We start from the raw sequence: 13,843 nt of genomic DNA, 5'->3' as shown, positions 1-13,843 counted from the left end.
GGAGGGAGGGTGTGGAGGGAGGGTGGGGAGGAGAGGGTGGTGGAGGGAGGGTGGGAGGGTGGTGGAGGGAGGGTGTGGAGGGAGGGTGGGGAGGAGAGGGTGGGGAGGAGAGGGTGGTGGAGGGAGGAGAGGGTGGTGGAGGGAGGGTGGGAGGGTGGTGGAGGGAGGGTGTGGAGGGAGGGTGGGGAGGAGAGGGTGGGGAGGAGAGGGTGGTGGAGGGAGGAGAGGGTGGTGGAGGGAGGGTGTGTCAGGGATTTCTTCGTCGGAGGACGATATAACGAAATCATCGTCGGAAAAAGATGACCAATACGCAGCAGAGTTGATATAGTTCATTTTGAACATTTAATAAACTCAAAATGGATATACAAAATAACAAAACCAAACTCACGATAAACTGACAGTCCTGTTATGCTTACTTACGCTAAACACGAAACAATCACCCACAAATAACAAACACAAACACACCCACATATATGGGACTCTCAATCAAAGGCAAATAGACAACACCTGCCTTCAACTGAGAGTCCCAACCCCAATTAACCAAAACATAGAAACAGACACACTAGACTAAACATAGAATACATGAAAACCAAACAGTGCCCAAAACCCCTGGAATACTTAAATTAAATCAATTAAATAAATGCCCCTTCAACAAACACACCACCCCGAACCACATAAAACGAATACCCTCTGCCACGTCCTGACCAAACTACAATACTAATTAACCTTTATACTGGCCAGGACGTGACAGGGTGGGGAGGAGAGGGTGGTGGAGGGAGGGTGGGGAGGAGAGGGTGGTGGAGGGAGGGTGGGGAGGAGAGGGTGGTGGAGGGAGGGTGGGGAGGAGAGGGTGGAGGGAGGGAGGGTGGGGAGGAGAGGGTGGTGGAGGGAGGGTGGTGGAGGAGAGGGTGCTGCTGCAGCTATGGGCTCATCCTGTGACTCAGCATATTCCACAAAAAACAACTGTTCTGTTCACCTGGCGGTGATAGAGAGGCTTAATGTCACACCTCAGTTACTAGAGCAAACACACTCATATATGTACTGCATACCTGTCTGGATGTAGTCACTGAATACTGTTCTTGTCTTGATACAGTACCCTACAGTATATCATCCAACTGTCATTTTGTATAGGTCTTGTTCAGTTCAACACAGTAGCAACAATTGATCTGGTTCCCTTCCCAGTAAATTCTCTGATCTAATAATCACTAGTGTCTCTGTGATTCTGTTACCGTGGTAACGTAACTTAAATCATTGTGTGCAGGCATTGTTGAGTTACTATATGTGTTTCAGTTTGTTTGTTATTTATTGTTATCATTGCTTTCTCAAAATAAATCACATAGTGAATACATGTACACTGTACTGCAATGCAGCTTTCTGTAGTAGAAACTGTGCACCATTGAGGCACATGTATTTGTATGTGTGTAAATAAAACCAATTTATTGTATGGGATTGTGTTGCATAGTATAGCGAAGGTGCATCAACCTCACACAAACCTAATGAGGCCAGAAGATGGAACGTCTCTCAGCCTCAGTGTCGACCGCAGAGAGTGATATTCAACCTGATAATTGATGTATTGATAGATCTGATAATTGATGTATTGATAGATTCGGGCCATGTCCTGACATTGATAAATGTGAGACTGAAGGTCTTGTATCCAATGGCAAGGATGGCTGTCATGGAGAATATTGACTTGCTATTGAAATGAATCTCTACACCCCACAGGCCTTTCTCTCCACATCACAGCTAATGCTGCCTCATACTACACTACTACAACCTCTGGATGGGAGAGGAGGAGAATTGAATGATTAAAGAGTGACAGAGAGTGAGAGAATGTGGTAGATATTTAAAGAGAGGGATAGGGAGAGCCTGAGAGAATAAATAGAGGGAGCGAGAGAGAGAGAGAAAGAGAGAGAGAGAGAGAAAGAGAGAGAAAAAGTGAGAGAGAAAAAGCGAGAGAGAAAAAGCGCGCGAGAGAGAGATGCAGAGAAAGTAGGGTTTAAAGGTTCAGAGATGCCATTCTGTGTGCGTGGACAGCCGTGTAGTGCAGGATGGCAGAACTGAGCTGAATGCTGTAATTCTTCGGTGCACTGGACCAAAACAGAACGTCCCTTCTGGCTAACTCACAGGAAGTGGCATGTTATTGCCAACTGAACACAAATGTGTGTATTCTTAGTCTCCATATGTGCATGTGTGTGTGTGTTTACTTGAGCATTTGCATCAGGGGATAAAACATTGTAACAGCTGAGATCCTCTTGCTGCATGACTACATTTTGATATGCCCCATGAGCAGATGCAATAAGTTCTCTATCAAAATGGAAAAAATGATTTGTAATGTACGTATGATGACGATTAGGATGTTTAGATAAAGCTGGTGACTGCTGAGTAGGGGAGTAGGGAAAGAGGGACGTTATTGTTTTAAAGACCCTGTGAGAGAGTGCAGTCAGTGTGCCATTGGATCACATCCATTTTTGATTGACATTTTAGTCATTTAACAGATGTTCTTATCCAGAGCGACTTACAGTTAGTGCATTCATCTTAAGATAGTTAGATGGGACAACCACATATCACAGTCATAGTAAGTACAGTTTCCTCAATGAAGCAGCTATCAGAGGCAGAGCTAGAAAGGAAGAGATTTTGTGCAAGTGTTGGTTCAGGAATTTTTGTTATTATTATTTATTATTTTTATGTGTGTGTGTGTTCCCCTCCCCTAACCTTGCAGTGCTCCTCAGGGGATGCTTCATGCTCTGTGTTGTCCAGTGCTCCTCAGGGGATGCTTCATGCTCTGTGTTGTCCAGTGCTCCTCAGGGGATGCTTCATGCTCTGTGTTGTCCAGTGCTCCTCAGGGGATGCTTCATGCTCTGTGTTGTAATGTAGTAGTCTCTCCAGGTCCATTACTGATGGTTTAGTAATGTAGTAGTCTCTTCAGGTCCATTACTGATGGTTTAGTAATGTAGTAGTCTCTTCAGGTCCATTACTGATGGTTTAGTATTGTAGTAGTCTCTCCAGGTCCATTACTGATGGTGTAGTAATGTAGTAGTCTCTTCAGGTCCATTACTGATGGTTTAGTAATGTAGTAGTCTCTCCAGGTCCATTACTGATGGTTTAGTAATGTAATAGTCTCTCCAGGTCCATTACTGATGGTTTAGTAATGTAATAGTCTCTCCAGGTCCATTACTGATGGTGTAGTAATGTAGTAGTCTCTTCAGGTCCATTACTGATGGTTTAGTAATGTAGTAGTCTCTCCAGGTCCATTACCGATGGTTTAGTAATGTAGTAGTCTCTCCAGGTCCATTACCGATGGTGTAGTAATGTAGTAGTCTCTTCCGGTCCATTACTGATGGTTTAGTAATGTAGTAGTCTCTCCAGGTCCATTACCGATGGTTTAGTAATGTAGTAGTCTCTCCAGGTCCATTACTGATGGTGTAGTAATGTAGTAGTCTCTCCAGGTCCATTACTGATGGTTTAGTAATGTAGTAGTCTCTCCAGGTCCATTACTGATGGTTTAGTAATGTAGTAGTCTCTTCAGGTCCATTACTAATGGTTTAGTAATGTAGTAGTCTCTTCAGGTCCATTACTGATGGTGTAGTAATGTAGTAGTCTCTCCAGGTCCATTACTGATGGTTTAGTAATGTAGTAGTCTCTTCAGGTCCATTATTGATGGTTTAGTAATGTAGTAGTCTCTCCAGGTCCATTACTGATGGTTTAGTAATGTAGTAGTCTCTCCAGGTCCATTACTGATGGTGTAGTAATGTAGTAGTCTCTTCAGGTCCATTACTGATGGTTTAGTAATGTAGTAGTCTCTCCAGGTCCATTACTGATGGTTTAGTAATGTAGTAGTCTCTTCAGGTCCATTACTGATGGTGCAGTAATGTAGTAGTCTCTCCAGGTCTATTACTGATGGTGTAGTAATGTAGTAGTCTCTCCAGGTCTATTACTGATGGTGTAGTAATGTAGTAGTCTCTTCAGGTCCATTACTGATGGTGTAGTAATGTAGTAGTCTCTCCAGGTCCATTACTGATGGTGTAGTAATGTAGTAGTCTCTCCAGGTCCATTACTGATGGTTTAGTAATGTAGTAGTCTCTCCAGGTCCATTACTGATGGTTTAGTAATGTAGTAGTCTCTCCAGGTCCATTACTGATGGTGTAGTAATGTAGTAGTCTCTCCAGGTCCATTACGGATTGTTGGTAATGTAGTAGTCTCTTCCGGTCCATTACTGATGGTTTAGTAATGTAGTAGTCTCTCCAGGTCCATTACTGATGGTGTAGTAATGTAGTAGTCTCTCCAGGTCCATTACTGATGGTTTAGTAATGTAGTAGTCTCTTCAGGTCCATTACTGATGGTTTAGTAATGTAGTAGTCTCTTCAGTTCCATTACTGATGGTTTAGTAATGTAGTAGTCTCTCCAATGTCCATTACTGATGGTGTAGTAATGTAGTAGTCTCTCCAGGTCCATTACTGATGGTTTAGTAATGTAGTAGTCTCTCCAGGTCCATTACTGATGTGTAGTAATGTAGTAGTCTCTTCAGGTCCATTACTGATGGTGTAGTAATGTAGTAGTCTCTCCAGGTCCATTACTGATGGTTTAGTATTGTAGTAGTCTCTCCAGGTCCATTACTGATGGTTTAGTAATGTAGTAGTCTCTCCAGGTCCATTACTGATGGTTTAGTAATGTAGTAGTCTCTCCAGGTCCATTACTGATGGTTGGTAATGTAGTAGTCTCTCCAGGTCCATTACTGATGGTTTAGTAATGTAGTAGTCTCTCCAGGTCCATTACTGATGGTTTAGTAATGTAGTAGTCTCTCCAGGTCCATTACTGATGGTTTAGTAATGTAGTAGTCTCTCCAGGTCCATTACCGATGGTTTAGTAATGTAGTAGTCTCTTCAGGTCCATTACTGATGGTTTAGTAATGTAGTAGTCTCTTCAGTTCCATTACTGATGGTTTAGTAATGTAGTAGTCTCTCCAATGTCCATTACTGATGGTGTAGTAATGTAGTAGTCTCTCCAGGTCCATTACTGATGGTTTAGTAATGTAGTAGTCTCTCCAGGTCCATTACTGATGTGTAGTAATGTAGTAGTCTCTTCAGGTCCATTACTGATGGTGTAGTAATGTAGTAGTCTCTCCAGGTCCATTACTGATGGTTTAGTATTGTAGTAGTCTCTCCAGGTCCATTACTGATGGTTTAGTAATGTAGTAGTCTCTCCAGGTCCATTACTGATGGTTTAGTAATGTAGTAGTCTCTCCAGGTCCATTACTGATGGTTGGTAATGTAGTAGTCTCTCCAGGTCCATTACTGATGGTTTAGTAATGTAGTAGTCTCTCCAGGTCCATTACTGATGGTTTAGTAATGTAGTAGTCTCTTCAGGTCCATTACTGATGGTGTAGTAATGTAGTAGTCTCTCCAGGTCCATTACTGATGGTTTAGTAATGTAGTAGTCTCTCCAGGTCCATTACCGATGGTTTAGTAATGTAGTAGTCTCTTCAGGTCCATTATTGATGGTTTACATTTACATTTTAGTCATTTTGCAGACGCTCTTATCCAGAGCGACTTACAGTATTGAATGCATACATTCCATTTCATGCATTTCATTTTTTTTTTGTACTGGCCCCCCGTGGGAATCGAACCCACAACCCTGATGTTGCAAACACCATGCTCTACCAACTGAGCCACAGGGAAGGCGCTTCAGGTCCATTACTGATGGTGTAGTAATGTAGTAGTCTCTTCAGGTCCATCACTGATGGTTTAGTAATGTAGTAGTCTCTTCAGGTCTGGTGTGTGTGGGGGCTGTATTGAGTGTGTGTGTGTACATGTTGTGTGTGTGTACATGCACGTGTGAAACACTATTAACACCACTACGTGCATGAACATGTTTTATCTCCACAGATTGAACACGAGATTAGCTGCCAATGCCTGCACCTGCATGTTGCTATGGCAACAGGGTATCCTCTCTGCGTCACCTGCAACCATGTTTGGTTTGGTTTCCTTTTCCTTTTTTTCTAAAACAGTTAAACCGAGAGAGAAGCAACATACTTCTGTTCCTCTTTTCTCTAGTTGTAGACATAACATAGCGTAGCGTTATTGTCATAGAGAATAGAGAATTGAATAGAGTTTCTGTGTCTTTTATCCACATGAATGTAAACAAATGATCATTATGAAATAGTGATGAAAGAACTGACAATACTAATACAATAAGCAGCAACAGCTATGGAAAAGGCACAGTTCACAGAAGCTATTTAGCTACAGATATTTTCTAGAAAGAGAGAGAGCGAAAGAGAGAGGGAGAGAGAGAGAGAGAGAGAGAGAGAGAGAGAGGAAGGGAAAGAAAGAGAGAGAGTGAGTGAGAGAGAGTGAGAGAGTGAGTGAGAGAGAGGTGGGGCAGGGCATAGAGTCTCCACTGCAGTGAAACAGTACCCCTGAACCCCAACCAGCCAACCAGCTCTATCGATTCAGTGCAGCAGAGGGGGGAGCGGGTGCGGGTTGGCACATCCACGCTTCAGGCTCTGCAGCACTACACAGTTTGAGGAAAACACTCCACTCTCCCTCCCCCTTGCCAGAAAGAAACCTCCATTCCTCCTCACCTCAGCTACCTTTTCAGAGATTCTCTCTTTCTCTCTTTCACCAGGTCCTCATTCAATGTCTCTCAGGTTGTGGTCAACTTAAGTCACTAAAGTAAGTCAAATGAAACCAAATTGTATTTGTCACGAACACAGTTTACAACAGGTATAAAAGGTGCAGTGAAATGCGTACGTGCTAGCTCCCTTAAAAAGAATAGGTAATTAGAAGAATCACTCAGCTTGTGTCCCAAATGGCACCCTATTCTGTAGTGTGCTACTTTTGACCAGAGTTCAATGGGCCCTTTGGGATGCATCCATGGACCTTCTCTTGCCTGTCATTTGGGGTGATGTGCTGTCGGTCAGACCATTCCCTACAGCAGCTCTCCTCTTCCGTTCGTCTTTACATAACAGCCCATTGCATTATACATAGAGTCATCAGATGCACTTGCTCATCCAGGATGACTTATATAACATCCATTTTTTGGGGATTGTGTTTCCCTGTTGCAGTAGTTTGATTAAAGGTTCTTTACCCAAGGGTCCATCTGTTGTGTTTGCATATGAAATGAAACCCTAGTTTTCTACATAATGCATTACTTTAGACATAGGCCCTGGTCAAACGTAGTGCACCACGTAGGGAATAGGGGGCCATTTGGGACACAGTCTCTCATCAGGGAGGAGGGAAGTTGTTGTTGTTGTTGATGCTGTTGTTGATTTGGCCTGAGAATGAGACAGTTTGGGGCGGGCGGGAGAGGCTGATGGCGCTGCAGGAAAGAGCCATATGCAATTTAGAATGCATTATTTATTTATTAAATGTATTTATTATAGGAATATTAGCTGTCTCCCAGTCATCCAAAAATTACAACCATTTTGAACATTTAATTTCGTTATGTAACTCCTGTTTGTTCCAGCATGATTATTGTCTTTAGGTTAAGATTGATGTACATCCGTTTGGATGGATTAGGCTCTGTGAGTCGTAAGAGACTGCATCTTACCGGACTATTTAGAATCAGTGTCATCATCAAAGAAACTCTCAGTCTTGCACCAAACAGTTAGTTACATCTCTGGACTTTTTTGCAACTGAAAATGCTGAATCATTGGTTTCCGTAAGAATCAATCACTGCACAGAGCTGAAGACAGAGGGCTATCCTCTAGTAACGGCCCTATAAGCACAGTCAGCCAATCCGACGTGAAATATGACCTTTCATTAATAATGAATACGAGACGCAGATCACAACCACAAAGCAAACGTTCCTTTACTATAGAGCTCATTCCTATAGTGTGTAGTGTTTTTACAGTTGAGAACATTCCTTTACTATAGAGCTCATTCCTATAGTGTGTAGTGTTTTTACAGTTGAGAGCATTCCTTTACTATAGAGCTCATTCCTATAGTGTGTAGTGTTTTTACAGTTGAGAGCATTCCTTTACTATACAGCTCATTCCTATAGTGTGTAGTGTTTTTACAGTTGAGAACATTCCTTTACTATAGAGCTCATTCCTATAGTGTGTAATGTTTTCCCTCTATACTCCAGTTGAGAATACAGAGAATGCATCTCAAATGGCACCCTATTCCCTATATAGTGTATAACCTTTGACCAAGGCCCATAGTGCATTGATCAAAAGTGGTGCACAATGTAGGGAATAGGGTACCATTTAGGATGCAGGGGAGAAAGCAGATGTAAAGGAGCTTTATAGCTAACGTATTATCCCTGTAGAATTAAATGAATGGGTCAACAGATAAATAATACAACAATTTCTTATGGAGAACTTTTCACCTGGCATATTTATTGTTAAAGCGCATTCATTCAATAATAAGAGGAGAAGCGTTATGACCCCTTGACCTTCTCAGACTGAATCATTTAGGGATGACCTTCAAAGTAATAACGTGTCGGCTTCAATGCATCTTGTCAACTTTGACAAAAAGTGGATCCTACTTGGCTGTTGCTAGTGGATTGATTGGTTATTACTGGTCGTCAATAGGCATGATGTAGTTCGGTAACATTGGAGTGATGACGGCTCAGCTCAGCTCATACATCACAATTCTGCCACCTGTTCATTTCATCTTCTGTTATTCATGAATGAATGTCTCCAATGACGACGTTCACGTTTCCTTTGTCTGTAGAGTGCTACTCTAATCAAGCAGGTCTTTACTTTTTGCAGGCCTATAGTCATCCACACAATGACTTCAGGTCTCTCTCTCTCTCGCTCTCTCTCTCTCACTCTCTCTGAGATATGGAAACAGGGAGAGAAGTGAGTGAGAGAGTGACAAAGGGAGAGAGAGAGAAGTGAGTGAGAGAGTGCAATGTTCTGCTCATGAGGAGGTGTAGTGAATGAGTACAGAACCGGGCCAGGCCAGAGCTGTCCCAGTGGGTAGTGGGAAGTGAGGGAATGCTGAGTAAGCATTGCATTGTGCTCTGAGTGCTCTGAAACACTGCAGTGCTGCGGGGAGCTCCAGACATTGATCTCAGACAGCAGCATAGTATAGCCAAGGCAAGGCCCAGACAGGACTGTTCATCAGAGAGAGAACACACCCAGACAGGACTGTTCATCAGAGAGAGAACACACCCAGACAGGACGGTTCATCAGAGAGAGAACACACCCAGACAGGACTGTTCATCAGAGAGAGAGAGAACACACCCAGACAGGACTGTTCATCAGAGAGAGAGAGAGCACACACCCAGATAGGACTGTTCATCAGAGAGAGAGAGAACACACCCAGACAGGACTGTTCATCAGAGAGAGAGAGAACACACCCAGACAGGACTGTTCATCAGAGAGAGAGAGAGCACACACCCAGATAGGACTGTTCATCAGAGAGAGAGAGAACACACCCAGACAGGACTGTTCATCAGAGAGAGAGAGAACACACACCCAGACAGGACTGTTCATCAGAGAGAGAGAACACTCCCAGACAGGACTGTTCATCAGAGAGAGAGAGAGAACACACCCAGACAGGACTGTTCATCAGAGAGAGAGAACACACCCAGACAGGACGGTTCATCAGAGAGAGAACACACCCAGACAGGACTGTTCATCAGAGAGAGAGAGAGCACACACCCAGACAGGACTGTTCATCAGAGAGAGAGAACACACCCAGACAGGACGGTTCATCAGAGAGAGAACACACCCAGACAGGACTGTTCATCAGAGAGAGAGAGAGAACACACCCAGACAGGACTGTTCATCAGAGAGCGAGCACACACCCAGACAGGACTGTTCATCAGAGACAGAGAACACACCCAGACAGGACTGTTCATCAGAGAGAGAGAACACACCCAGACAGGACTGTTCATCAGAGAGAGAACACACCCAGACAGGACGGTTCATCAGAGAGAGAACACACCCAGACAGGACTGTTCATCAGAGAGAGAGAGAGCACACACCCAGACAGGACTGTTCATCAGAGAGAGAGAGAGCACACACCCAGATAGGACTGTTCATCAGAGAGAGAGAACACACCCAGACAGGACTGTTCATCAGAGAGAGAGAGCACACACCCAGACAGGACTGTTCATCAGAAATAGAGAGAGCACACACCCAAACAGGACTGTTCATCAGAGAGAGAGCACACACTCAGACAGGACTGTTCATCAGAGAAAGAGCACACACCCAGACAGGACTGTTCATCAGAGAGAGAGCACCCTAACACACTCACTGCGTCATAGCTTTCTGACCGACAATTATAGCCTCCGGCCTTGTTTACTCCTACTAACCTGCATAGCATTGATTGTGGTAGAACAGCCCTCCTCTCTCCACCCTCCTCCTTGCCCTCCATCTCCTCCTCCCCCAGCTCCCTCCCTCTCACTTACTCACCCTGACCTGCTCTCACTCCCCTTCTCTCCATCTCATCCTCCCCCAGCTCCCTACCTCTCACTGACTCACCCTGCCCTGCTCTCACTCCCATTCTCTCCATCTACTCCTCCCCCAGCTCCCTCCCCCTCACTGACTCACCCTGCCCTGCTCTCACTCCCCTTCTCTCCATCTCCTCCTCCCCCAGCTCCCTCCATCTCACTGACTCACCCTGCCCTGCTCTCACTCCCATTCTCTCCATCTTCTCCTCCCCCAGCTCCCTCCCCCTCACTGACTCACCCTGCCCTGCTCTCACTCCCCTTCTCTCCATCTTCTCCTCCCCCAGCTCCCTACCTCTCACTGACTCACCCTGCCCTGCTCTCACTCCCATTCTCTCCATCTACTCCTCCCCCAGCTCCCTCCCCCTCACTGACTCACCCTGCCCTGCTCTCACTCCCCTTCTCTCCATCTCCTCCTCCCCCAGCTCCCTCCCCCTCACTGACTCACCCTGCCCTGCTCTCACTCCCCTTCTCTCCATCTCTCCATCCCATTACACACATGAATGTCACTCCCGGGCTTTCTCTCTCTCTCTCTCTCTCTCTCTCTCCCTCTATTGTGTTAATTCAGTCATCTTTTCTTTCTTGCTCTCTGCTTCTCTGTCATCTCTCTCTCTCTGCCGTCTCTCTGTCTGTCGTCTCTCTCTCTTTCTCTGTCGCCTCTCCCTCTCTCTGTCGTCTCTCTCTCTCTCTCTGCCGTCTCTCTTTCTCTCTGTTGTCTCCGTTGCTCTCTGTAGTCTCTCTCTCTGTCGTCTCTCACTCTGTCCTCTCGCTCTCTGTCGTCTCTCTCTCTCTCTCTCTGTCATCTGTCGTCTCAATCTCTTTGTCATCTCTCTCTCTCTGTTGTATCGCTCTCTGTCAGGCTTAAGCTACATCCCTGTCTCACCCCAAGCCCTGTGGAAAGAAATGGGTGTGTTTATTGACAATGTTAACCGCACACTTGTTGTTTGTGTACATGAATTTTATAACGTATTATGTTTTCCCCCAACACCACTTTCCATCAATTTTTATAGTAGACCCTCATGCCAAATTGAGTCTAAAGCTTTTTTGAAACCAACAAAGCATGAGAAGACTTAGCTTTTGTTTTGGTTTGTTTGTCAATTAGGGTGCGCAGGGTGAATACGTGGTCTGTCGAACGGTAATTTGGTAAAAAGCCAATTTGATATTTGCTCAGTACATATTTTTTTGCTGAGGAAATGTATGAGTCTGCTGTTAATGATAATGCAGAGGATTTTCCTAAGGTTGCTTTTGACGCATATCCCCCACTCCCAGTAGTTATTAGGATCAAATTTGTCTCCACTTCTGTGGATTGGGGTGATCAGTCCTTGGTAACAAATATTGGGAAAGATGCTAGAGCTGCGGATGATGTTAAAGAGTTTAAGTATAACCAGTTGGAATTTGTGGTCTATATATTTTATAATATCATTTCGGAAACCATCAACACCACAGGCCTTTTTGAGTTGGAGGGTTTGTATTTTGTCCTGTAGTTAATTCAATGTAATTGGAGAATCCAGTGGGTTCTGGTAGTCTTTAATAGCTGATTCTAAGAGTTGTATTTGATCATGTATATGTTTTTGCTGTTTGTTCTTTGTTATAGAGCCAAAAAGTTTGGAGAAGTTGTTTATCTATACATCTCCATTTTGGATAGATAACTCTTCGTGTTGTTGTTTGTTTAGAGTTTTCCAATTTTCCCAGAAGTGGTTAGATTTGATGGATTCTTCAATTACATTGAGCTGATTTCTGACGTGCTGTTCCTTCTTTTTCCATAGTGTATTTCTGTCTTGTTTTAGTGATTCACCATAGTGAAGGTGTAGACTCAGGTTTTCTGGGTCTCTATGTTTTTGGTTGGATACGTTTCTCAATTTCTTTCTAGGGTTTTTGCATTCTTCATCAAACCAGTTGTCGTTGTTGTTCATTTTCTTAGGTTGTCTGCATGAAAGTTTTAGATTTGATAGGGAAGCTGAGAGGTCAAATATACTGTTTAGGTTTTCTACTGCCAAGTTTACACCTTCACTATTACAGTGAAACCTTGTGTCCAGGAAATTCTCTAGAAGGGATTGAAATTTTGTTGCCTAATTGTTTTTGGTAGATTTCCACACTATTTTCCTTCCATCTATAGTATTTCTTAATATTATTAAGCTCCTTTGACTTTTATGCCTCATGACTGAGCATAGCTCTGTTCAAGTAGTGTGATTTTATTGTGATTTGATAGGGGTGTCAATGGACTGACTGTGAACGCTCTAAGAGACTCTGGGTTGAGGTCAGTGATAAAGTAGTCTACAGTACTACTGCCAAGAGATGAGCTATAGGTGTACCTACCATAGGAGTCCCCTCAAAGCCTACCATTGACTCTTTACATACCCAGCGTCCGATAGAGCTGCAGGAGTTGTGGCCCGTTTTTGTTGGTTATGTTGTCGTAGTTGTGTCTAGGGGGGCATATGGTGGAGGGAATGCTGTCACCTCCAGGTAGGTGTTTATCCCCCTGTGTGCTGAGGGTGTCGGGTTCTTGTCCAGTTCTGGCATTTAGGTCGCCACAGACTAGTACATGTCCCTGAGGCTGGAAATGGTTGATCTCCCCCTCTAGGATGGAGAAGCTGTCATCGTTAAAGTAGGGGATTCTAGTGGGGGGATATAGGTAGCACACAGGAGGACATTTTTCTCTGTTGAGATCATTTCCTTATTACATTCCAGGCAGATGTAATATTTTCCTGTTTTGACTAATTTAATAGAGTCGGTTAGTTCTGCTCTATACCAAATAATCATTCCCCCTGAGTCTCTTCCCTGTTTCACACCTGGTAGTTCGGTGGATGGGACTACCAGCCCTCTGTAACCTAGAGGACAACCAGTGGGTCTCCTTTATACCATGTTTCTTGTAGGATGACAATGTCTGCATTTTCAATTTCTTTGATGAAGTCTGGGTTCCTGCTCTTTAGGCCAAAGGCAGACCTCAGACCTTGTATATTCCAGGATGAGATAGTAAAAGCTTGGTGTTCCGTAGTGTCTAGTGTTGTTTTTGTGAGTTCGCGCTCTGCCGTCTCTCTCTCTGTCGTCTCTCGTCTCTAACTCTAACGTCTCTCTCTATCGTCTCTCTCTCTCTCTGTCATCTCTCTGTCGTCTCTGTCGTCTCTCGTCTCTAACTCTATCGTCTCTCTCTCTCTGTCGTCTCTCTGTCGTCTCTGTCGTCTCTCGTCTCTAACTCTATCGTCTCTCTCTCTCTGTCGTCTCTCTGTCGTCTCTGTCGTCTCTCGTCTCTAACTCTATCGTCTCTCTCTCTCTGTTGTCTCTCTGTCGTCTCTCGCTCTCTGTTGTCTCTCTGTTGTCTCTGTCGTCTCTCTCTGTCGTCTCTCGCTCTCTGTCGTCTCTCTCTCTATGTCGTCTCTCGCTCTGTCGGCTCTCTCTCTGTTCTCTCTCTCTGTCGTCTCTCTCGCCTCTCTCTCTTTCTGTCATC

Source organism: Salmo salar, chromosome 06 (assembly GCF_965601325.2).
Source record: "Salmo salar chromosome 06, fSalSal1, whole genome shotgun sequence".
NCBI classification, from domain to species: Eukaryota; Metazoa; Chordata; class Actinopteri; order Salmoniformes; family Salmonidae; genus Salmo; species Salmo salar.
Note: the sequence above shows the minus strand (reverse complement) of the source record.